Consider the following 27,945-nt stretch of genomic DNA (forward strand, 5'->3'; position numbering starts at 1 on the left):
TCCTGAGATCATTGTAGGGAGATTGAAATTGTACTACAGCCCTTGTATTTTTTTATATATCTTCCAGCCACGTTCTGCTACTTACATTGTGTAGTGTAATACACTGGGCCTGAGTTGTGGTGCAGTCTCCCCCCAAAAAAGGGAGATTTAAATTGGCACTAAGTGGATCTACATCCGTTCTGTTAGTTTCTCGTATATCTTCCAGCCACGTTCTGCCTCTTACATTGTGTAGTGTAATACACTGAGCCTGAGTTTTGTTGCAGTCTCCCCCCAAAAAAGGGAGATTTAAATTGGCACTAAGTGGATCTACATCAGTTCTGTTAGTTTGTCGTATATCTTCCGGCCACGTTCTGCCACTTACATTGTGTAGTGTAATACACTGGGCCTGAGTTTTGTTGCAGTCTCCCCCCAAAAAAGGGAGATTTAAATTGGCACTAATTGGATCTACGTTAGTTCTGTTAGTTTGTCGTATATGTTCCAGCCACGTTCTGCCACTTACATTGTGTAGTGTAATACACTGGGCCTGAGTTTTGGTGCAGTCTCCCCCCAAAAAAGGGAGATTAAAATTCTCAACAAGTTTATATACACCTTCTACCTTGTTTCACAGTACCATATAACTGTTGTTATTTTGGTTAGATTTTTCCAAAAATGAGGAAGTCTGGTGGACGAGGCCGTGGGCGGTCGTTGCCAGCTGGTACTGATGGTGGTGGTGGAGCATATGGTGGTAGTGGTAAAAGCAAAATAGCACCAAAGGCTCAAGGTGTTGAGCCAGCGTCATCGTCTGGCTACACAAGGCCTCGAAGGCTCCCTTATCAGGGAGTAGAAAAACAGTTTTTATCAGCCTCTAGCTCTTTCGCCCCCTCTTCAGAAAGTTCGAAATATAAAAGCAGCGAGTCATCAATGGATGCTCCCGGTCAGGAACAAGTCGCTTCCTTGTGTCCTTCACCCAAACCAAAAGTGAAGGATGCGGCAGGCGACACTACAGTTTACTCCATGGAGCTCTTTACACATACCGTGCCTGGGTTAGAGAGGGAAATAGATTATTATGCTGTTCCATTGACTCAGATCACTACATTGCACTCGTAGTGTAATCATCTGACCCTGATGAGACTATGGTGCCCCGTCCCAAATGCTATAGCACCTCACACAGTGACACAGAGGAATCTGCACATGATATTGAAGAGGAGGTGATAGATGACCCAGTTGTTGACCCAGATTGGCAGCCATTTGGGGAAGAGGGTGCTGCTGCCAGTAACTCAGAAGCGGAGGAGGAGGATCCGCAGCAGCCATCTACATCGCAACAGTTGTCATCTGGCAGGCCCGTATCTGGCCAAAAACGTTTGTCAAAACAAAAACAGTTTTAGGACAGCGTGGCCATCAGGTGAAAGTAGCACAGCATGCAATGCCTGAAAAGGTATTCCATAGTAGGAAGATTGCAGTGTGGGAATTTTTTAACCAAGATCCGAATGATCAGTGCAAAGTTATCTGTAAGAAATGCTCAAATACCTTTAGCAGAGGGAAGAATCTCCAAAATTTAAATACAGCGTGCATGCTTAGACATTTAGCCACCATGCACTTGCAAGCCTGGACTAACTACCAAATGTCCCGTACCATTGGTGCACATGCTCAGAATAAAGGTAGTCAGCAATGCTACATTGCTTCCCTCACTGTAAGCCCACCGGTTAGGACAACACCAGCAGCAAATGTGGAGGTATCGTTGCAAGGCCAAAGCAGTCAGGGAATCACAAGGTTATTGGTAGGAAACACTGTATGTTGGCCAACATCAAGAATACCATCACCAACCCTCTCTCAATCTGCCATGTCCACCACCACCCCCGCTAGTTCCACCATATGTAGCTCTCCAGTCCAGCTCACCCTACAAGAGACTCTCGTTAGGAAAAGGAAGTACTCATCCTCTCATCTGCGTACACAGGGTTTGAACGCCCACATTGCTAGACTAATCTCATTAGAGATGATGCCCTACCGGTTGGTTGAAAGCGAAGCTTGCAAAGCCCTGATGGCCTGCGCAGTACCACGCTATGACCTACCCAGTCAACACTTCTTTGCAAGAAAAGCCATCCCAGTCCTCCACCAGCATGTCAAAGACCGCATTGTCCATGCACTGAGGCAATCAGTCAGTAGAAAGTTGCACCTCACAACAGATGCATGGACCAGTAGGCATGGCCAGGGACGTTACGTGCCCATCACGGCGCACTGAGTTAATGTGGTGGATGCATTGTCCACAGGGGACAGCCATAGTGGGACAGTTCTGCCTAGCCCATGGTCTAGGAAACAGTTGGCTGTAGGCGTTCGCCACCCCTCGTCCTCCTCCAGAAGCGAAAGCTCGTCCACAGAGTGCAGTCGCATGACCACTCCATCCGCAGCTGCCAGTTTTGCACACTCGGTGTCCCATTATTGAACAGCTAGTGGTAAGCGTCAGCAGGCTGTGCTACAAATGAAGTGTTTGGGCGACAACAGACACAGAAGTGCTGGCCGAGTACTTGCAGCAAGAAACTCAGTCATGGCTGGGCAGTGTACATCTTGAGGCAGGCAAGGTAGTCAGTGATAACGGAAGGAATTTTATGGCTGCCGTAGCCCTTTTAGAACTAAAACACATACCTTGCCTGGCTCAAACCTTCAACCTGGTGGTGCAGTGCTTCCTGAAAAATTATCCGGAGTTACCAGCCCTGCTCCTGAAGGTGCGAAGACTTTGCTCGCACATCTGCCGGTCGCCCGTACACTCCCGCTGTATGCTGAACCATCAGCGATCGCTGAATCTTCCCCAGCACTGCCTAATAATCAACGTTGCAACAAGGTGGAACTCCACACTGCACATGCTTCAGAGGCTGTGCGAACAGAGGCGTGCTGTAATTAATTTGTGGGAGGATACACATACACGGGCAGGCAGTAGGATGGCAGACATGGAGTTGTCTGGTGTGCAGTGGTCGAAGCTACAAGGCCTCTGTCAAGTCTTTCAGTGTTTTGAGGAATGCACATGGCTGGTAAGTGCAGACAACACCATCATAAGCATGAGCATCCCACTAATGCGTCTGCTGATGCAAAGTTTGACACACATTAAGAAGCAGGCATCTGCAGCTGAGCAGGAGGGAAGCCTTGATGACAGTCAGCCATTGTCTGCTCAGGGAACTCTCCTGGACGAGGTGGTGAATGAAGAGGAGGAGGAGGATCATGACGGGGATGAATATTTATGAGAGGAGGATGCTTCACAGGGGGCAGTAGAAACTGGTGGCGTTGAAAGGTCAGGTACCGGGTTTTTGCGGGCCACAAGTGATGTTGATTTGCAAGAAAGTGCTCCTCAACCCAGCACAAGCAGTGAATTGACATCTGGAACATTGGCCCACATGGCTGAGTATGCCTTGCGTATCCTAAAAAGGGACCCCCGCATTATCAAAATGATGACCGATGACGATTACTGGTTCCCCCAAGCTCGAACAGTGCTCTACCACTTGCAAAACTTACCTCTCCCTGCTCCACCACTGTGTAGTCTGTGCTGTTAAATCCTTCACTGGCACTGCCAACACAAATTTGTTGAAATGATAGATGATAGTAAAAATATACAGGGGCCCTGGCCTCCATTTAGACCAGTTAATACTTTGCGCCAACTACCACTGTCTGCTACTCAGCAGAGGAGCCCACCCCTGTACCTAGTTATCCCACCTGTTTATTTATGAACATATTTTTGGCAGACATTTAGCCCACTTTATTATTTTGGCCTACTAACTGTGTCAGCATTTCATTACAGTTGTCCTCCACTGAATAAAGCAATGCCGCCTGTGTACTCCTGTTACCAATTTTGAACTGCATTTAGCCTACTTACTTATTTTGGTCTAGTAACTGTGTCAGCCTCTCATTACAGTTGTCCTCCACTGAACAAAGCAATGCCACCTGTATACTCCTGTTACCAATTTTGAACTGCATTTAGCCTACTTACTTATTTGGGCCTAGTAACTGTGTCAGCCTCTCATTACAGTTGTCCTCCGCTGAACAAAGCAATGCTGCATGTGTACTCCCGTTTCCAATTTTGAACTGCATTTAGCCTACTTTTTTATTTTAGGCCTACTAAGTCTGTCTGAGCCTCTCATTACAGTTGTCCTCCGTGGAACATAGCAATGCTGCCTGTGTACTCCTGTTACCAATTTTGAACTGCATTTAGCCTACTTTTTTATTTTAGGCCTACTAAGTCTGTCTGAGCCACTTATTACAGTTGTCCTCTACTGAACAAAGCAATGCCGCCTGTGTACTCTTGTTACCAATTTTGAACTGCATTTAGCCTACTTTCTTATTTTAGGCCTACTAAGTCTGTCTGAGCCACTTATTACAGTTGTACTCCACTGAACAAAGCAATGCCGCCTGTGTACTCCTGTTACCAATTTTGAACTGTATTTAGCCTACTATTTTATTTTAGGCCTACTAAATCTGTCTGAGCCTCTCATTACAGTTGTCCTCCGCTGAACAAAGCAATGCCGCCTGTGTACTCCTGTTACCAATTTTGAACTGCATTTAGCCTACTTTTTTATTTTAGGCCTACTAAGTCTGTCTGAGCCACTTATTACAGTTGTCCTCCACTGAACAAAGCAATGCCGCCTGTGTGCTCCTGTTGCCAATTTTGCACTGCTTTTAGCCTACTTTTTTATTTTGGGCCTATATCTGTGTTTCCTCATCCTGCCCATTGCCCAGCCACTGCTAGATGAGTCTGCTGGTACATTGACCCAGACCACTACATTCCCCTTGCACTCTACACAGCCGGAATCTGACCCTGCTGAAAGTCAGGTTCCCCTTCCCACATACTATACCACCTTACCCGGGGACAAAGAGGAAAGTACAGATGAAAGTGCAGGTTCCTTCATCAGGTGGGGGGGCATACTCATTGGCACTGGCACAGGGCCCCTCATAGTATGCATAAGTGTCTCTGGCAGTGGGAGGCGCCGCCCGCCGTCAAACACACCGCTGTACTATGAGGGGCCCTGTGCCAGTGCCAACTAGTGGGCCCCCCCTGCTTGCTCAGGATCAAAGCACTTGCAAAGTGGAAATACTTACCTCTCCCTTCTCCACTGCCATGTCGTAATCTGCATTTCCTGGGCCCATGAAAATCTTGAGCCAGCCCTAACCCCCACAACTTTAGCCAAATGACCCCCTGTTTTCAATGCCTAACTATTATTATAAAGTAAATTAAGATTGACAAGCTTCAGTAATACGAATTGATGTTTTTGGCATTGAAATGGGCACTGTAGGTGTTTTCCTGTCCTCCACTCACTGCCGACTTTGATTCCCCATTGACTTGCATTGGGTTTCGTGTTTCAGTCGGCCCCCGACTTTTCGCAATAATCGGCCGATTTCACCCGACCCGACTTTGTCGTGAAACCCAACTCGATCCTAAAAAAGTAAAAGTCGCTCAACTCTAGTCTTAAAAGGGATCATATCAGATTGTCCACGAAAAGAAATAGACATCTTACTTTGGCTGGAAGATGGTCTTTCTTCTGCAGATGTTACTGTTGCTTTACCACCTACCCCACGGACACAACCTTTTTTTCCCTTTCCAACATGCCTATTCCCCTTTCCACCAGCAGCAGGCCTTTTGCTACGCATTTTAGTGCTTAACTAATTTGCAACTCTGTATCTGTATTTGTTGGCACAACCGATGGATGAAAACCGAGCAGAACTGAGTGGCCAAACTGTTGTACTAGGCTCAAAGCTAATAACTGGATTAGATGCAGTGAAAATTGACATACACAGGTGGTATAGTTTGTTTCACAGGCGGGCTACTCTGCTGACGTGCAGACACTGCTCCTAGGCCCTAAACTATTAACTGGATTAGATGCAGTGAAAATAGAGATACACAGGCGGTATAGTTTATTTCACAGGCGGGCTACTCGGATGACGTGCAGACACTGCTCCTAGGCCCTAAATTAATAACTGGATTAGATGCAGTGAAAATAGAGATACACAGGCGGTGTAGTTAGTTTCACAGGCGGGCTACTCAGATGACTATCAGACAATGCTACTAGCCCAAAAGGATTGGCGGAGCTAGATTACACCAAATGCTGTGACAAACACTTGCACAGCACTGGCACAGACCTGCCTGGCAAACACTGCTATGAACTGCTGTAATCTATTCTGAAAAGGGCTGATATTAAAACTAGTCCCGACTCCTCCCGACTCCCTAAACCTATCTCTCTGACAATTCGCTCCAAAAAAACACTCTTTGTCTGCATAGCGGCCACAGCAGCAGCGATGCCGTCTAACACTAAGCTGCAGCAGTGGGGAAATGGTGGTGATGGGGCAAATGGCTGGTTCTTATAGGGCAAGGACATGTGACATGCACATGACAATGACACATGCCCTTGGCTTGTGTGCATCACATGCATATTGCTGTGTGTGCGCACTGCTGATAGGCTAAGAGACTGCACCACCCCACTGTAAATGCGGGAAAGAAAGAAAAATGGAGATTGGCGTTATTTCAGCACAGATCTATCCACCGCCCCCCCCCCCCCCCACTATACACTGAAACAGTCTATTAACAATGATAAACAGTTTTAATGTGCAAATCAAGTGAGGCTTTTGCTGAATGAACAGTTATCGAACAGAAACTCGAACAGCCGAATTTTAAGCAAATTGCTCGGGTTCGTCGAAAGACTCGAACACCGCCCAAAACAGCTCGAATTTGAGATTGGCGAACAGTTCGACTCGAACACCGCTCAACTCTACTCTTTATGTACCTTGAAGAACCCGACCTGTATCTTCCTGCATGGAGACAAGTTTCCAGCATGTCTATAGAGAAGGTGAATGGATCCTCCTTTAGGTGTATAACTTATGCTATCTGAATTGTTCAGCACATATTAGCCATCATTTCCTGCTATAAGTAGGGATCACCGCCATCCAATTACCTCCATGTTACCGTTGTAACAGCTTTCCAAAAATTTGAATAATTCAAAGAACATGTTTTGATATGTTCCAAAGAAGTAACAATTAACATCACTAATTGCAAACTTATTTTTCCTCATTCATTGAAGATGTGTTAATTGCAAATAGCAGGTTTTTCAATTTACAGTAATTACACGTATTATGTACCTGTCATCGCAATTGCTCTATATTATTATAAAGCTCTTAAAATGATCTCTATGAAATGTAATTTTTTGTCTTGTGAACATTTGAACGACAGTGCTAATTCTAGTAGTTATACTTGCATTGTGTTTCAGCAAGTCTTATTCATAAAATTAATGACTTCATTACAGTTATGAAATTTATATTAAATTACTGAACAAAAATCATAATTAAGTGAGCATTGCAGTTTTCATAAGTGTAAGTTAATCTGATGGCCAATGCAATGGCTAAACACATTGAAAAGTGCTCACTTTATCAAAAATGATCATTTCAACTGTAAGGCTATGTGCACGCGTTCAGGATTCTTTGCAGAATTTTCTGGAGTTTTTCTGCAGGAAATACGCTCGCGTTTTTAGCGCATTTTTTTCACGTATTTTTTGTGGGTTTTTTTTATTTCTTTATACGGATTTTTCCGGAGCTTTCCACTACTATATTATATAGTGGCAAATCCGGAGATTTTTCACAAAATTAATGAACATGCTGCATTTTTTTCCGTGAAGTCACTGATGTGTCTTTTTTGCAGACATGTGCACAAAAATTGCAGATTGCTTTCAAATAATAGGATGCTTAATGCAAGCTTTTTTTCTAGCGATTTTGCAGCGAAAAACCACATAAAAACTTGAAAAAACGCAAAAAATCCTGAACGTGTGCACATAGCATAAAAATCATTCCAAAGTTCCAATCACTTTGTATGATGCTCCTGTCAAAATTGTGTTCAGCTGTCTGCAATCAAGTGTATTCAGTCTCTGGCACCGATTGCAAAGTAATGAGGGCAGGTCTGCTCTGTCAAACTGTATAAAAATATACTAGAAAGGAGGCAATTCAGGATAGGGCAAGCAAACCATGGCAAAAGCAATGCATACTGGAAAGTCAGGGAATGCAAGTTCCTTTTCCTATAGTGCTGAAAGAATGCAGATAGGGGGAACCTCCAACTTAATGATGAATGATGTATATTTACGTCATATGTCTGGTCCCTACTCATGACTGTTAACCAGTTAAATCCCACTGTCAATCTCTGACAGCGGGATTTAAAGGGACACTGTCACCTGAATTTGGAGGGAACAATCTTCAGCCATGGAGGCGGGTTTTTGGGTTTTTGATTCACCCTTTCCTTACCTGCTGGCTGCATGCTGGCTGCAATATTGGATTAAAGTTCATTCTCTGTCCTCCGTAGTACATGCCTGCACAAGGCAATCTTGCCTTGCGCAGGCGTGTACTATGGAGGACAGATAATGAACTTCAATCCAATATTGCAGCCAGCATGCAGCCAGCGGGTAAGGAAAGGGTGAATCAAAAACCCAAAAACCCCGCCTCCATGGCTGAAGATTGTTCCCTCCAAATTCAGGTGACAGTGTCCCTTTAATATGTGCCATCCGGAAGCACGTCACAAATCCCGTTCATTGGCACCCCTGTCACGTGATTGGGTCACCGATGGGTTATAATGACAACCAGAGGTCATCAGAAAATGCCCATGCCTGTCATTTCGACACTTCTGTGAATGCCAGCCTGTGTCTGGCATTCAAAAATTGTTTCTGCTATACATATTAGAGCGCAAGCACTGCTGTGTATTGCACAGATGCTTGGACGATCACAGCTTCATGTCTCCAAAGGGAACTATTCCATCCAGCATTAAGTAAGAAATTATTTTTAAACAATATGATTTAAAAAAAAACACAAGAGTTCAAATCACCCCCTTTGTTGCCATTGAAAATAATAATTTAAAAAATACACATATTTGGTATCGTTGCTTTCAAAAATGTCAGCTCTGTCAACATATAAAGTAAATTAATCAGATCGGTAAAGATGTAACAAGAAAAAAATTGAAAAGCCAGAAATACTTTTTTAAGGCTGCTGCAACATTGTGGTATAAAGCAATCAATACATCATATCTACCTCAAAGTGGTATCAATAAAAAAAATCACCTCAGTGCGCAAAACCCTGGGAAATCATTTTGCCTGGTCAGTTTTACCGTATAAAGAACATGGTAAATAAACCCCCACAATAAAACTATTGTGGAATTACACTTTTTTTGCACTTGGAACTTTTTTCTTGCTTTCCTGTACACTATATGGTAAAATCAATGGCGTCATTCAGTAGAGATGAGCGAATGTTTCAAGACTCGGTATGGTTTGGAAGTCGCCCAGAAAGCTAAAATTAGGGGCAGACACAAAGAAAAGTGTCATCAATTAACCCACAGTAAAAATTTTATAATGAAGTAGTAGTGAGGCATTGGCCATGCATGAGACATGGTCTGAGCCAGCAGGTGGTTAAGGGAGCGATGTAAGTCTTCATAGCTGGGAGACCTGATACCTCATGCAACACCTCCAACTTGTTTTTCTAACCACACTCAGATGGCACAACCATCAGTTTCATACAATACTATTGGTAGAAAAATTTAAGGAAAGTAACACAGGTAGTTGACTGAAAGTGGGTGTAGGCCTGCATGTCTGGGAGCAACCCACCAGATGGAGACCCAACTTGGAATCTCCATATTTCAAAAAAATAATTGTCACATACCTCTAAAGTGACATAAATTTCCACAAAGTAGAAACAGTATAATAGGCCTCTGATACACCTTCCACCACAGACAACCCACCAATGGAGACCCAACTTTTAGTTTCCACATTTCAAAAAATAATTGTCACACAACACTAAAGTGGCATGAATTTGCACAGAGTAGAAACAGCATAATATGCCTCTGACACACCTTCCACCACAAGCAACCCACTAGATGGAGACACAACTTGGAGTCTCCACATTTCAAAAAATTGTGTGTAACATCAGCAGCAGTAGCAACAGCAGGCACAGAAGACATCACAAACATGGCACAGGCTGCAATAACATGAGATCAATACATTACACTATAAACAACATCATTGCCTAGTCTGCCCAGTCTGTGACTGGGGTGCAAGAGTAACTTGAGATCCATGACTTGTTCATTTTGATGAGAGTTAGGTGGTCTACACTTTCAGGGGACAGCCGGATGCGTCAGGATACCTCCGGCAGTGCTGAAAACGCATTCTGAGAGAATGCTGGCTGCCGGGCATGACAACCTCCAAGGCATGAAAGCCAAACTCTGACCGCTCTTCAATTTTTGAAGACCAAAATGCAAAAGGGTCCAAACTCCCCTCAAGGCATTGATATTGAGCTCCAGATACTTCTGCGCCATTCTCTTCAGTCGTTCACAATGTGTCAGACTTGTACTCTATTTTGCTGGTGCATGGGCTGGTCTAAAAATTGCTTATGCCACTTACACTGTTGCTAATGTTTTTGCAATGACAGCTTGACGTTCCTAGGGTTGGACATCTAGAACTGGGTTGCACACTGTGTGCCTCACTGCTGTCTAGGGGGAAACAACTCTTAAGATTGTGTACAAGTGTGTTTACAGCATGCATGCATCCCTTTCCAGTGAGAAAGCATTTGGTTAAACTTACTCTTGTACCATGGATCTAACAGAGTGGCAACCCAGTAATCAACACTATTTCTAACCTTAAGGATACAGTCAACATGTTGAAGATAGTGCAGCAAGAATGTGCTCATGTGTCAGGAGCTTCAATGAGGTCCAAGACGATGCTGTGTTGGCGGCGGGGTAAAACTCAAGGTTGCTTCCTCCTTTCCTTCAAACCAACTATGGAAAACAGATGATTAATCTCTTCATCTCATGCTCCCCAATTTGTTACTCGGCTCCTGCATCTCCACTAACAATTTGTCTGGTACCATGAGCCTCTTAGATCACTGTAAGCTACCCTCCCATGGCACCCGACTGCATGACAACATTCCGTAAATTTATATTTATATTGTTATCCCTTACGCATCCTCATCTGCTTCCAACTCTTCCTCTGGTACCATCACCTTCTCATGCAGGATATTCAAAGTGTGCTCCAGCATTTAGATGACTGGAATAGTGATGCTGATGACAGCATCACCAGTGCTAACTATCTTAGTAGCCATTCCCAAATAGTGCAGGAGGGTGCAGAGGTCCTTCACCTGTGCCCACTCCGCAAGCGTGATTTGCACCAGATCCGGACTGCATTGTGCAGAGATGAATCCCACTGTATCAGAAAATTGCTAATCAAATAGTTAACTGGTGGGCCGAAATACCTCTGTAGAGATGCAAGTCGATGACCTGCGGGGTACAATAGTCGGGAAGTGAGCACCCAGCAACTGAGCTTTCTGCAGCAGCACATCCAGGTCAGGATAGTGGAGGAGATATTGCTGTACCACCAGGTTGAGAATGTGAGCCATGCAAGGCACGTGTGTGAGTTCGCAACGGTGTAGGGCCGCCACCAGTTTTGCACCATTATCAGACACGGCATTCCCTGGCTCCAGGTTTAGTGGAGACAGCCATTGCTGTTACTTGACCTGGATAGCTGTCCACAACTCTTGAGCTGTGTGACTGTGATCTCTGTTATGATCTGGTGGTTTAGGAGCAACATGGGACGAGCTCTGAAGGAAGTGGTACCTGTACTGACCGCAGTCCCTAAGCTCAACACAACACTAGAAGTAGCCGTGGGATGCTCCTGACACTCCCTAGGCACCTCGTCACAGCCTAAGATCTAACTACCCCTAAAGATATAAACAGGAAAACTATCTTGCCTCAGAGAAAATCCCCAAAGGATAGATAGCCCCCCCCCCACAAGTAATGACTGTGAGTGGAGAGGGAAAAGACATACACAGAATGAAACCAGGATGAGCACAGGAGGCCAGTCTAGCTAGATAGATAGGACAGGATGGAATACTGTGCGGTCAGTATAAAACACTACAAAAAAATCCACACAGAGTTTACAAAAATCTCCACACCTGACTAAAGGTGTAGAGGGTAAATCTACTTCCCAGAGCTTCCAGCTACACTGAATTAATTCATACTGACAAGCTGGACAAACATAGAAATCACAGAACGGATAAGTCCACAACCTGTGGACAGAAAAGAGCAAGCAAGGACTTAACTTTGCTGAACTGGTCAGGATAACAGGGAAATCCAAAGAGATGTGAATCCAACCAGGAACCATTGACAAGTGGCACAAGCTGAAGTAAAGAGCCAGGCTAAATAGCCGAGCAGAATAGACAATCAGTGGAAGCAGCTGCTGACTGCTAAATCCAAGGAGCAGCCATTCCACTTAAAACCACTGGAGGGAGCCCAAGAGCAGAACTCACAAAAGTGCCACTTACAACCACCGGAGGGAGCCCAAGAGCGGAATTCACAACAGTACCCCCCCTTGAGGAGGGGTCACCGAACCCTCACCAGAGCCCCCAGGCCGATCAGGACGAGCCAAGTGAAAAGCACAAACCAAATCGGCGGCATGGACATCGGAGGCAACAACCCAAGAATTATCCTCCTGGCCATAACCCTTCCACTTGACAAGATACTGAAGCCTCCGCCTCGAAAAACGAGAATCCAAAATTTTCTCAACCTCATATTCCAACTCTCCCTCAACCAACACCGGGGCAGGAGGATCAACCGAGGGAACAACGGGCACCACATATCTCCGCAACAAAGATCTATGGAAAACATTATGAATGGCAAAAGAGGCTGGAAGAGCCAAACGAAAAGACACCGGATTGATAATTTCAGAAATCTTATAAGGACCAATAAACCGAGGCTTAAACTTAGGGGAAGAAACCTTCATAGGAACATGACGAGAAGACAACCAAACCAAATCCCCCACACGAAGCCGGGGACCAACACACCGACGGCGGTTAGGAAAACGTTGAGCCCTTTCCTGAGACAACGTCAAATTGTCCACCACATGAGTCCAAATTTGCTGCAGCCTGTCTACCACAGAATCCACACCAGGACAATCAGAAGGCTCAACCTGCCCAGAAGAAAAACGAGGATGAAAACCAAAATTACAAAAGAAAGGTGAAACCAAAGTAGCCGAACTAGCCCGATTATTAAGGGCAAACTCGGCCAACGACAAGAAAGCCACCCAATCATCCTGATCAGCAGACACAAAGCATCTCAAATAGGTCTCCAAGGTCTGATTAGTTCGCTCAGTTTGGCCATTAGTCTGAGGATGAAACGCTGAAGAAAAAGACAAATCAATGCCCATCCTAGCACAAAAGGCCCGCCAAAACCTAGAGACAAACTGAGAACCTCTGTCAGACACAATATTCTCCGGAATGCCATGCAAACGAACCACATGCTGAAAAAACAATGGAACCAAATCTGAGGAGGAAGGCAACTTAGGCAAAGGTACCAGATGGACCATTTTAGAGAACCGGTCACAAACAACCCAGATAACAGACATCTTCTGGGAAACAGGAAGATCCGAAATAAAATCCATGGAAATATGTGTCCAGGGCCTCTCAGGGACCGACAAAGGCAAAAGCAACCCACTAGCGCGGGAACAGCAAGGCTTTGCCCGGGTGCAAGTCCCACAGGACTGCACAAAAGCACGCACATCGCGCGACAAGGAAGGCCACCAAAAGGACCTAGCAACCAAATCTCTGGTACCAAAAATCTCAGGATGACCAACCAACACTGAACAATGAACCTCAGAAATCACCTTACTTGTCCATCCATCAGGAACAAACAGCTTCCCCACTGGACAGCGGTCAGGCCTATCAGCCTGAAATTCCCGAAGCACCAGCCGCAAATCAGGGGAGATGGCAGAAAGAATCACCCCTTCCTTAAGAATGCCAACCGGCTCAAGGACTCCAGGAGAATCAGGCAAAAAACTCCTAGAGAGGGCATCAGCCTTAACATTCTTAGATCCCGGAAGATACGAGACCACAAAATCAAAACGGGAGAAAAACAGGGACCATCGAGCCTGTCTAGGATTCAGCCGCTTGGCCGACTCGAGGTAAATCAGATTCTTATGATCAGTGAAGACCACTTAGGTGCTTAGCTCCTCAAGCCAATGTCGCCACTCCTCAAACGCCCACTTCATAGCCAACAACTCCCGATTGCCGACATGATAATTGCGTTCCGCAGGCGAATTCTTTCTGGAAAAAAAAGCACACGGTTTAATCAAAGAACCATCAGAATCCCTCTGAGACAAAACGGCCCCTGCCCCAATCTCAGAAGCTTCAACCTCAACCTGAAAAGGAAGAGAAACATCCGGCTGACGCAACACAGGGGCAGTAGTAAATCGGCGTTTAAGCTCCCGAAAGGCCTCAACAGCCGCAGAGGACCAATTCGTCACATCAGCGCCTTTCTTCGTCAAATCAGTAAGAGGCTTAACCACACTGGAAAAGTTGGCAATGAAACGGCGATAGAAATTAGCAAAGCCCAAAAATGTTTGAAGGCTCTTCACAGATGTGGGTTGAATCCAGTCATGAATAGCTTGGACCTTAACAGGATCCATTTCTATAGACGAGGGAGAAAAAATAAAACCCAAAAAAGAGACCTTCTGAACTCCGAATAGGCACTTAGACCCCTTCACAAATAAAGCATTATCACGAAGGATCTGGAATACCATCCTGACCTGCTTCACATGAGACTCCCAATCATCGGAAAAAATCAAAATATCATCCAAATATACAACCATGAATTTATCAAGATAACTGCGGAAAATATCATGCATGAAGGATTGGAACACAGATGGAGCATTAGAGAGCCCGAATGGCATCACAAGGTATTCAAAATGGCCTTCGGGCGTATTAAATGCAGTTTTCCATTCGTCACCCTGTTTAATACGAACAAGATTATATGCCCCTCGGAGGTCAATCTTAGTAAACTAACTAGCCCCTTAATATGAGCAAACAAATCAGAAAGCAAAGGCAAGGGTTATTGGAATTTGACCGTGATCTTATTAAGAAGACGATAATCTATACAGGGTCTCAAGGAGCCATCCTTCTTAGCAACAAAAAAGAAACCCGCTCCCAGTGGTGACGAAGACGGACGAATATGCCCCTTCTCCAAAGATTCCTTAACATAGCTCCGCATGGCGGCATGCTCTGGCACAGACAGATTGAAAAGTCGGCCCTTAGGGAACTTACAACCAGGAATCAAGTTAATAGCACAATCACAGTCCCTATGTGGAGGAAGGGAACTGGACTTGGGCTCATCAAATACATCCTGAAAGTCCGACAAAAACTCAGGGACCTCAGAAGAGGGGGAAGAGGAAATTGACATCAAAGGAACGTCACTATGTACCACTTGACAACCCCAACTAGTCACAGACATAGTTTTCCAATCCAGCACCGGATTATGTTCCTGTAACCATGGAAAACCCAGTACAACAACATCATGCAGGTTATGCAACACCAGAAAACGGCAATTTTCCTGATGTGCTGGAGCCATGTACATGGTCATCTGCATCCAGTACTGAGGTTTATCCTTGGCCAATGGTGTAGCATCAATGCCCCTCAAAGGAATAGGGCTCTGCAAAGGCTGCAAGGAAAAACCACAGCGCCTGGCGAATTCTAAGTCAATTAAGTTCAGGGCAGCGCCTGAATCCACAAATGCCATGACAGAAAAGGACGACAATGAGCAAATCAGGGTCACAGATAAAAGAAATTTAGGCTGTACAGTACTAATGGTAACAGACCTAGCGACCCTCCTAGTACGTTTAGGGCAATCAGAAATAACATGAGCAGAATCACCACAGTAAAAACACAGCCTATTCTGACGTCTGAATTCCTGCCGTTCTGTTCTAGTCAAAATCCTAACACATTGCATAGGTTCAGGAATCTGCTCAGAGGCCACTGCCATATGGTGCATAGCTTTGCGCTCGCGCAGACGCCGATCAATCTGAATGGCTAGAGACATAAATTCGCTCAAACCAGTAGGCGTAGGGAAGCCCACCATAACATCTTTAAGGGCTTCAGAAAGACCTTTTCTGAAAATAGCAGCCAGAGCATCCTCATTCCATTTAGTGAGCACAGACCATTTCCTAAATTTCTGGCAGTATAATTCTGCCGCTTCATGACCTTGACACAGAGCCAACAGGGTTTTTTCTGCATGATCCACAGAATTAGGTTCGTCATACAATAATCCGAGCGCTTGAAAAAATGCGTCTACATTCAGCAATGACGGATACCCTGATTCAAGGGAGAATGCCCAGTCCTGAGGGTCACCACGCAGCAAGGATATGATGATTTTAACTTGCTGAATGGGATCACCAGAAGAACGGGGTTTCAAAGCAAAAAACAATTTGCAGTTATTTTTAAAGTTCAAAAACTTGGATCTGTCCCCAAAAAAACAAATCAGGAGTAGGAATTCTAGACTCCAAAGCCGGAGTCTGGACAACATAATCTTGGATACTCTGTACTCTTATGGAAACAGGAACACATGGGCTACTTGCACAGTGAACAAGTCTGTATGATCATGTTCACACACCACCAAGAAACCTGAAGACACAAAAGAGAATAGTAAAACCAAAAACACTCAGTTTGAAAAAATGTTGCAGTAATCCGCAAGTGCTAGTAAAAGATGTAAAAAACAGGGTATTTGGTTGATACGTTTTTTGCAAAAAATGTATACTAAGCTGCTCTACCAATCTTCACGGTATACCCTTATCAGAGCAGTCCTAACTAATGTATGCAATCCCTATCTGATGTATTTAAAAACCTGATCATCTGTATATAACCTGTGTGAACAGGGTTCAGAGAGGAAAAAATCCATGTGTGCATACAGGGTAGAACAGCTTTTGTGCAGATAGCCCAAGAGGAGTGGTGGAACTCCCCAGTCTTGTAGACACAAGAGAACAATTATGGAAACAGGAACACATGGGCTACTTGCACAGTGAACAAGTCTGTATGATCATGTTCACACACCACCAAGAAACCTGAAGACACAAAAGAGAATAGTAAAACCAAAAACACTCAGTTTGAAAAAATGTTGCAGTAATCCGCAAGTGCTAGTAAAAGATGTAAAAAACAGGGTATTTGGTTGATACGTTTTTTGCAAAAAATGTATACTAAGCTGCTCTACCAATCTTCACGGTATACCCTTATCAGAGCAGTCCTAACTAATGTATGCAATCCCTATCTGATGTATTTAAAAACCTGATCATCTGTATATAACCTGTGTGAACAGGGTTCAGAGAGGAAAAAATCCATGTGTGCATACAGGGTAGAACAGCTTTTGTGCAGATAGCCCAAGAGGAGTGGTGGAACTCCCCAGTCTTGTAGACACAAGAGAACAATTATGGAAACAGGAACACATGGGCTACTTGCACAGTGAACAAGTCTGTATGATCATGTTCACACACCACCAAGAAACCTGAAGACACAAAAGAGAATAGTAAAACCAAAAACACTCAGTTTGAAAAAATGTTGCAGTAATCCGCAAGTGCTAGTAAAAGATGTAAAAAACAGGGTATTTGGTTGATACGTTTTTTGCAAAAAATGTATACTAAGCTGCTCTACCAATCTTCACGGTATACCCTTATCAGAGCAGTCCTAACTAATGTATGCAATCCCTATCTGATGTATTTAAAAACCTGATCATCTGTATATAACCTGTGTGAACAGGGTTCAGAGAGGAAAAAATCCATGTGTGCATACAGGGTAGAACAGCTTTTGTGCAGATAGCCCAAGAGGAGTGGTGGAACTCCCCAGTCTTGTAGACACAAGAGAACAATTATGGAAACAGGAACACATGGGCTACTTGCACAGTGAACAAATCTGTATGATCATGTTCACACACCACCAAGAAACCTGAAGACACAAAAGAGAATAGTAAAACCAAAAACACTCAGTTTGAAAAAATGTTGCAGTAATCCGCAAGTGCTAGTAAAAGATGTAAAAAACAGGGTATTTGGTCGATACGTTTTTTGCAAAAAATGTATACTAAGCTGCTCTACCAATCTTCACGGTATACCCTTATCAGAGCAGTCCTAACTAATGTATGCAATCCCTATCTGATGTATTTAAAAACCTGATCATCTGTATATAACCTGTGTGAACAGGGTTCAGAGAGGAAAAAATCCATGTGTGCATACAGGGTAGAACAGCTTTTGTGCAGATAGCCCAAGAGGAGTGGTGGAACTCCCCAGTCTTGTAGACACAAGAGAACAATTATGGAAACAGGAACACATGGGCTACTTGCACAGTGAACAAGTCTGTATGATCATGTTCACACACCACCAAGAAACCTGAAGACACAAAAGAGAATAGTAAAACCAAAAACACTCAGTTTGAAAAAATGTTGCAGTAATCCGCAAGTGCTAGTAAAAGATGTAAAAAACAGGGTATTTGGTTGATACGTTTTTTGCAAAAAATGTATACTAAGCTGCTCTACCAATCTTCACGGTATACCCTTATCAGAGCAGTCCTAACTAATGTATGCAATCCCTATCTGATGTATTTAAAAACCTGATCATCTGTATATAACCTGTGTGAACAGGGTTCAGAGAGGAAAAAATCCATGTGTGCATACAGGGTAGAACAGCTTTTGTGCAGATAGCCCAAGAGGAGTGGTGGAACTCCCCAGTCTTGTAGACACAAGAGAACAATTATGGAAACAGGAACACATGGGCTACTTGCACAGTGAACAAGTCTGTATGATCATGTTCACACACCACCAAGAAACCTGAAGACACAAAAGAGAATAGTAAAACCAAAAACACTCAGTTTGAAAAAATGTTGCAGTAATCCGCAAGTGCTAGTAAAAGATGTAAAAAACAGGGTATTTGGTTGATACGTTTTTTGCAAAAAATGTATACTAAGCTGCTCTACCAATCTTCACGGTATACCCTTATCAGAGCAGTCCTAACTAATGTATGCAATCCCTATCTGATGTATTTAAAAACCTGATCATCTGTATATAACCTGTGTGAACAGGGTTCAGAGAGGAAAAAATCCATGTGTGCATACAGGGTAGAACAGCTTTTGTGCAGATAGCCCAAGAGGAGTGGTGGAACTCCCCAGTCTTGTAGACACAAGAGAACAATTATGGAAACAGGAACACATGGGCTACTTGCACAGTGAACAAGTCTGTATGATCATGTTCACACACCACCAAGAAACCTGAAGACACAAAAGAGAATAGTAAAACCAAAAACACTCAGTTTGAAAAAATGTTGCAGTAATCCGCAAGTGCTAGTAAAAGATGTAAAAAACAGGGTATTTGGTTGATACGTTTTTTGCAAAAAATGTATACTAAGCTGCTCTACCAATCTTCACGGTATACCCTTATCAGAGCAGTCCTAACTAATGTATGCAATCCCTATCTGATGTATTTAAAAACCTGATCATCTGTATATAACCTGTGTGAACAGGGTTCAGAGAGGAAAAAATCCATGTGTGCATACAGGGTAGAACAGCTTTTGTGCAGATAGCCCAAGAGGAGTGGTGGAACTCCCCAGTCTTGTAGACACAAGAGAACAATTATGGAAACAGGAACACATGGGCTACTTGCACAGTGAACAAGTCTGTATGATCATGTTCACACACCACCAAGAAACCTGAAGACACAAAAGAGAATAGTAAAACCAAAAACACTCAGTTTGAAAAAATGTTGCAGTAATCCGCAAGTGCTAGTAACAGATGTAAAAAACAGGGTATTTGGTTGATACGTTTTTTGCAAAAAATGTATACTAAGCTGCTCTACCAATCTTCACGGTATACCCTTATCAGAGCAGTCCTAACTAATGTATGCAATCCCTATCTGATGTATTTAAAAACCTGATCATCTGTATATAACCTGTGTGAACAGGGTTCAGAGAGGAAAAAATCCATGTGTGCATACAGGGTAGAACAGCTTTTGTGCAGATAGCCCAAGAGGAGTGGTGGAACTCCCCAGTCTTGTAGACACAAGAGAACAATTATGGAAACAGGAACACATGGGCTACTTGCACAGTGAACAAGTCTGTATGATCATGTTCACACACCACCAAGAAACCTGAAGACACAAAAGAGAATAGTAATACCAAAAACACTCAGTTTGAAAAAATGTTGCAGTAATCCGCAAGTGCTAGTAAAAGATGTAAAAAACAGGGTATTTGGTTGATACGTTTTTTGCAAAAAATGTATACTAAGCTGCTCTACCAATCTTCACGGTATACCCTTATCAGAGCAGTCCTAACTAATGTATGCAATCCCTATCTGATGTATTTAAAAACCTGATCATCTGTATATAACCTGTGTGAACAGGGTTCAGAGAGGAAAAAATCCATGTGTGCATACAGGGTAGAACAGCTTTTGTGCAGATAGCCCAAGAGGAGTGGTGGAACTCCCCAGTCTTGTAGATCATGTTCACACACCACCAAGAAACCTGATTACTGCAACATTTTTTCAAACTGAGTGTTTTTGGTTTTACTATTCTCTTTTGTGTCTTCAGGTTTCTTGGTGGTGTGTGAACATGATCATACAGACTTGTTCACTGTGCAAGTAGCCCATGTGTTCCTGTTTCCATAATTGTTCTCTTGTGTCTACAAGACTGGGGAGTTCCACCACTCCTCTTGGGCTATCTGCACAAAAGCTGTTCTACCCTGTATGCACACATGGATTTTTTCCTCTCTGAACCCTGTTCACACAGGTTATATACAGATGATCAGGTTTTTAAATACATCAGATAGGGATTGCATACATTAGTTAGGACTGCTCTGATAAGGGTATACCGTGAAGATTGGTAGAGCAGCTTAGTATACATTTTTTGCAAAAAACGTATCAACCAAATACCCTGTTTTTTACATCTTTTACTAGCACTTGCGGATTACTGCAACATTTTTTCAAACTGAGTGTTTTTGGTTTTACTATTCTCTTTTGTGTCTTCATACTCTGTACTCTTGCAGCAAGTTGATCCACACGAGAAAACAAACCCTGAACATCCATGCCAGAGCATAAATCCTGAACCACCCAGAGATCAAGAGGAAAAAAAAAGACAAAAAAGAGCACAGAAAAAAAAATGGCTCAGAATTATTTCCTTCTTTTGAGATGCATTTAATTCATTTTTGGCCACTTGTACTGTTAGGCTATGTGCACTCGTACAGGTTTTTTCGCGTTATTTTCACGTTTTTTCGCGCTAAAAATGCTATAAAAACTCATTAAAAATGCATACATTATGCATTCTATTATTTAGAATGCATTCTGCATGTTTTGTGCACATGGATGCGTTTTTTTCCGCGAAAAAAACGCATCGCGGTAAAAAAATGAGCATGTTCATTATTTTTGCGGATTTTCTGCGTTTTTCCCGCAATTCTATGCATTTGGGAAAAAATGCACCAAAAACGCACCAAAAACGCATCAAAAACGCGTCAAAATCGTGGTAAAAACGCATGCGGATTTCTGGCAGAGATGTCTGGTTTTTGTCAGGAAAATTTCTGCAAAAATCCTGACGTGTGCACATACCCTTATGATCTGGTGGTTTAGGAGCAACATGGGACGAGCTCTGAAGGAAGTGGTACCTGTACTGACCGCAGTCCCTAAGCTCAACACAACACTAGAAGTAGCCGTGGGATGCTCCTGACACTCCCTAGGCACTTCGTCACAGCCTAAGATCTAACTACCCCTAAAGATATAAATAGGAAAACTATCTTGCCTCAGAGAAAATCCCCAAAGGATAGATAGCCCCCCACAAGTAATGACTGTGAGTGGAGAGGGAAAAGACATACACAGAAAGAAACCAGGATGAGCACAGGAGGCCAGTCTAGCTAGATAGATAGGACAGGATGGAATACTGTGCGGTCAGTATAAAACACTACAAAAAAATCCACACAGAGTTTACAAAAATCTCTATACCTGACTAAAGGTGTAGAGGGTAAATCTACTTCCCAGAGCTTCCAGCTACACTGAATTAATTCATACTGACAAGCTGGACAAACATAGAAAGCACAGAATGGATAAGTCCACAACCTGTGGACAGAAAAGAGCAAGCAAGGACTTAACTTTGCTGAACTGGTCAGGATAACAGGGAAATCCAAAGAGATGTGAATCCAACCAGGAACCATTGACAAGTGGCACAAGCTGAAGTAAAGAGCCAGGCTAAATAGCCGAGCAGAATAGACAATCAGTGGAAGCAGCTGCTGACTGCTAAATCCAAGGAGCAGCCATTCCACTTAAAACCACTGGAGGGAGCCCAAGAGCAGAACTCACAAAAGTGCCACTCACAACCACCGGAGGGAGCCCAAGAGCGGAATTCACAACAGATCTCCAAGGAATATTAATTTTAACACTGCTTGATTGAGGTGAGCCATGGCTGTGCAGTTCATACGTGAGGGAGATTTTTTCTGCACTGTTGGAATGCGTGTCTGATTAAGGGAGAGGTTGAGGACACAGTTGAGTAGAGGAGGTGGAGGAGATAGAAGCAGACTAGGAACTGTTAGATACAGAGGTTTGTCCTGCAAGCCTTGGGGATTTCAAGATTTTTGGAGCAACCCCTTGTTTGCCTGCATCCACAGCCACCATAGTCCCCAAGTCAGCGAGATGTAATGCCCTTGCCCATGTTTGCTTGTCCAGTTAGTGGTGAAAAGCATCCTGGCAGACAAAGAATTTTTGGAACTGGTGTAGCTCATGCACTGAATTATTGAAGACGTAATGGCAACTGGTACTGGGGGACTGCAATGATGATCAACTTTCTGAAACCATCAGTTTCCACCAGGTGGAAAGGCAGCATTTCCGTGGCCAACAGATTGGAGTTGGTGGAGTTCAATTCCTTAGCTTTGAAATGTGAGGGTGGAAACATTCTTTTATATGACCAAAACTGTGGGCCTGAAGGCTGGCTGCTGTGCTGAGAGAGGGCAGAGTACGGAGAATAGGAAAAAACGGCTGGACTGTGAATGAGGTGCAGGTGAATGAGATGTTTGGGGGACAGCAGTCATGTCCACTTCCATTACAGCTGACCAGCTCTCACTCACCCTGACTGTGGTTGGTAAGCAATTGTAGTTTCTGCAGCTGAAGACCTGTGTGTGAAGACTTAGAATGGTGGCGGAGGAGGAAGATGCAGCAGTTGGGGATGATGGGACAGCCGGTGGTTGACAACGCCCGCTAGTCTGCATTTTAGTGCAGTGAGATTCCTACACTAAGGCATGTTGTTTGCGCGTGTGCTGGTTCAGGCATGTAGTTGTCAAATTATTGCAATTTTTGCTTCTTCTGAGTTTTTTTTTGAAAATTTGACAGATAACGTATGCTGGTCCATCCTTTGTGGTCTCAAAAAATGCCCAGGCTAGCACGCACTTGCCGACCCTGCGAACTGCACACTCGCAACAGGTGCTGGCCACAGCCAGGGTTTAGGCTGAGGATACAGTTCTTGTCATGGTTGCATCACTTCATGTCTGTGTGGGAATCAGCAACGTAACCTCATCTTTCTCCATCTCCACCTACTCTGTTGAGCTACTTAGCTGCCTACCTCTGGGTTCACTCCAAGTGAGATCTACAACCTCATCGTCATCCTCTCTGTTCTCATACTCCTCACTCTGAGAGTCATGTTCCTCCTCTTCCTGCCCTGACACCACAGTATAGTCCGTGTGCGCCTCTGGTATTTGAGTCTCATCAGGATCACCTCCACCCTTGGTGGTTAACATCTGGTGACAAGAGTCTGGATTCTGCTCGGACCCTACTTCATCAGGCCCCGCATCCAACAGGAATAAATCAGGGATTCAGGGATTCTTGAAAAAATACCTCTGTTGCCCAAGTAAGAGAATGTGTGAACAGCTCTTCAGAATGGCCCATCTGAGGTTCCCTACAGTCAATTGGATGTTTGGAATATTTTGACATGGGGAAAAGCAAGGGTGATTGGGGTGCCACCTCTGAGAATTGTTGTCACGAACCCTGGGTGTACCTGCCGCAAGGTGGGCAGCTCGCCACAGTAAAGGAGACACGAGCAGAGCGGCAGAGAACTCACCGGGAAGCGAGCAGGACCTGAACCACATGACTGAGGGGGAGTGGCCAAAGGCGAAGACAGGCACCAGAGTGATGAGAGTCAGACGGCGCCAGAGAGAAGTTAAATGTGCCGAAATCAAAACTGAGAGGTCAATGAGGTACCAGGGAGTGAGATGGAAGGATAGTCAGGAGAAAGCCGGTGGTCAGGGAGCCGATCCAAGCAATGAGGTACTGAAAGAGAAGCGAGGAGACGAAGTCAGAACAGACAGGCCAGGAGGTCAGAACCAAAGAAAGCATACAAACAAACGCAGTATGCACACGCACACCAAGGGGTCAGACAGACAGAATGAGAGTATAACTGACAGGGAATCTAGGTTCAGAGCAGATATAAATATCCCTCCCAGATCCAAAAGGAGGCCACATACAGTTAACCCTGAGAGGGCAGGGCATGAACCCTGTCCAAACCATCACAATTGTACTGTGTGTGATGTTAAGGTGGAGGAAGAAGAGGAGAGGCCTCTTGATGCAGCGCTTGCCGTGAACTGTAGCACATGCTCTTTCTGAGCCTCATCTACAAGGCGTAGCACTGTGCGGCTGCAAAAGAAAGGTAGCCGTGTAGTAGCTCGGCCAGTAAAGAATGTTGTCAGTGGTCTTTGGATAGGATGAGTTGGTGCTTGTTCAGTTGAGCTTTCATTCACATTAACACCAAACCCATGTAAGCGTCAAACATCGCCTATTCGCCCTTTCACCATGACCTCACTTTTTTCCCACTGATGTTGTAAGTTGCCTTCCCCTTTTGTAACCTGCTGTTTCACAACCTTAGGCCCACAGCTGTCAGTCATCTGTCATTAAATAATCAATTATTTAGTTTCTTAGATAGTGTGCCTGAAAAATGCTATCATACTTTATTTTTAAGTGAAAATCTGGCCTTTTGATTTGCCACTGAAACACAGTTTTAGCAAAAACTATTTGGAGTAGATAATTGGCCCTTCAGGCTGTACCAATATTAGGCCTAATGATTTTTAAGTGGAAATCTGGCCTTCTGGTTTGCCTCTGAAACACACTTTTAGCACAAACGATTTGGAGTAGGTAATTAATTAGTCTTCGTGGCTGCAGCTCTATGTTAGGCCTAACGATTTTTAAGTGGAAATCTAGCATTCTGATTTCCCACCTAAACACAGTTTTATCACAAACGATTTGAAGAAGTTAATGGGAAATCGTGGCTACACCACTATATTAGGCCTAACAATTTTTAAGTGGAAATCTCTCCTCCTGATTTGTCTCTGAAATAAAGTTTTACCACAAATGATTTGGAGTAACTAATTGGGCCTCGTTGCTGCACCAGAGCATTTGGGCTAACAATTTTTTTGAGGAATTCTGGCCTTCTGATTTGCCACTGAAACACAGATTTAGCAAAAGCGTTTCCTGATTGGTTGCCGGAATCAACACACATAAAGATAAGAGGAACAAAATAGCACTTTAACCTCTCCACATGCTCCTCTAAGCTCTCCACACACCACTTCCCTCATCAATCACATTCCCCTGCACTCACCACTCATCATATAGCAACACTATTCTAGCCAAAGTAATACCAAAAGTATTAATGGAAATGTGATGATTTAGTGAAATGTGATCAACTTTTGATGACTTTGGTTGGAGTCACACACAACGTATAAAAATATGGACCAAATACGCAGAAATGTTCCCTGAACAGTGATCCATATGTCATCCGTAGGCAGGGTGTGGCTGCATATTTTGCGCATGTAAACCTCCATATGTAATCCGTATGGCGTCCGTACAGTGAGATTTTCTCGCCGGCTTGCAAAATTGACATAGAATGGATCCATGGGCTCAAATATTCGTGAAAACATATATGCATATGTTATGTATATGTATTATGTACATATGTCAGTGAGACACACACACATATATATATATATATATATATATATATATATATATATTTAATACAGCGCTAGATAGCTTAAAAACCGGTGATTCAATTGCCGGCTTTTGCTATCTCCTTATCAAATCCGACATGATATGAGACATGGTTTACATACAGTACACTATTTCATATCCCTTATTTTTTACATATTCCTCACTACTAATGTTAGAAGTGTCTGTGTGCAAAATTTGGTGGCTCTAGGTGTTAAAATAAAGGGTTAAATCACGGAAAAAACTAGCGTTGGCTCCCGCGCAATTTTCACCCCCAGAGTGGGAAAGCCAGTGACTGATGGCAGATATTAATAGCCTAGAGAGGGACCATGGTTATTGACCCCCCTGGCTAAAAACATCTGCCCCCAGCCACCCCAGAAAAGGCACATCTTCCCACTCTCGAGTAGCGGTGGTATATGGGATAATAAAGGATTAATGTCACCTTGCTAATGTATGATGACATTAACCCCTTCCCGACCTTTGACGCCACGTAGGCGTCATGAAAGTCGGTGCCATTCCGACCCATGACGCCTATGCGGCGTCATGGAAAGATCGCGTCCCTGCAGATCGGGTGAAAGGGTTAACTCCCATTTCACCCGATCTGCAGGGACAGGGGGAGTGGTAGTTTAGCCCAGGGGGGGTGGCTTCACCCCCTCGTGGCTACGATCGCTCTGATTGGCTGTTGAAAGTGAAACTGCCAATCAGAGCGATTTGTAATATTTCACCCATTATAACGGGTGAAATATTACAATCCAGCCATGGCCGATGCTGAAATATCATCGGCCATGGCTGGAAATACTAGTGTGCCCCCACCCCACCCCTCCGATCGCCCCCCCACCCCCCCGATCTGGCCGGTACACTGCTCCGGCTCCCCTCCGTCCAGTGCTCCGCTCCCCCCCGTGCTCGTGTCCGCTCCCCCCGTGCTCCAATCACCCCCCCGTGCTCCAATCACCCCCCCTGCACTCCGATCCACCCCCCCCCGTGCTCCGTTCCACCCCCCCGTGCTCCATTCCAGCCCCCCCGTGCTCCGTTCCACGCCCCCCGCGCTCCGTTCCACCCCTCCCGCGCTCCGATTCCCCCCCCCGTGCTCCGATCCCCCCCCCCGTGGTCCCCCCCCACCCTATCATACTTACCGATCCAGCCGTGGTCCCGTCCATCTTCTCCCGGGCGCCGCCATCTTCCAAAATGGCGGGCGCATGCGCAGTGCGCCCGCCGAATCTGCCGGCCGGCAGATTCGTTCCAAAGTGCATTTTGATCACTGAGATATAATCTATCTCAGTGATCAAAATAAAAAAAATAATAAATGACCCCCCCCCTTTGTCACCCCCATAGGTAGGGACAATAAAAAAATAAAGAAATTTTTTTTTTCCACTAATGTTAGAATAGGGTTAGGGTTAGGGGTAGGGTTAGGGTTAGGGGTAGGGTTAGGGTTAGGGCTAGGGGTAGGGTTAGGGTTAGGGGTAGGGTTAGGGGTAGGGTTAGGGTTAGGGGTAGGGTTAGGGGTAGGGCTAGGGTTAGGGTTAGGAATGTGCACACGTATTCTGGTCCTCTGCGGATTTTTCCGCTGCGGATTTGATAAATCCGCAGTGCTAAACCGCTGCGGATTTACCGCGTTTTTTTCTGCGCATTTCACTGCGGTTTTACAATTGCGATTTTCTATTGGAGCAGTTGTAAAACCGCTGCGGAATCCGCACAAAGAAGTGACATGCTGCGGAATGTAAACCGCTGCGTTTCCGTGCAGTTTTTCCGCAGCATGTGTACAGCGATTTTTGTTTCCCATAGGTTTACATTGAACTGTACACTCATGGGAAACTGCTGCGGATCCTCAGCGTGTGCACATACCTTTAGAATTAGGCTATGTGCACACGGTGCGGATTTGGCTGCGGATCCGCAGCAGTGTTCCATCAGGTTTACAGTACCATGTAAACATATGAAAAACCAAATCCGCTGTGCCCATGGTGCGGAAAATACCGCGCGGGAACGCTGCGTTGTATTTTCCGCAGCATGTCAATTCTTTGTGCGGATTCCGCAGCGTTTTACACCTGTTCCTCAATAGGAATCCGCACAAAAAACACTGGAAATCCGCGGAAAATCCGCAGGTAAAACACAGTGCCTTTTACCCGCAGATTTTTCAAAAATGGTGCGGAAATATCTCACACGAATCCGCAACGTGGGCAC

This window comes from Ranitomeya imitator, chromosome 3 (genome assembly GCF_032444005.1).
Source record: "Ranitomeya imitator isolate aRanImi1 chromosome 3, aRanImi1.pri, whole genome shotgun sequence".
Taxonomy (NCBI): domain Eukaryota; kingdom Metazoa; phylum Chordata; class Amphibia; order Anura; family Dendrobatidae; genus Ranitomeya; species Ranitomeya imitator.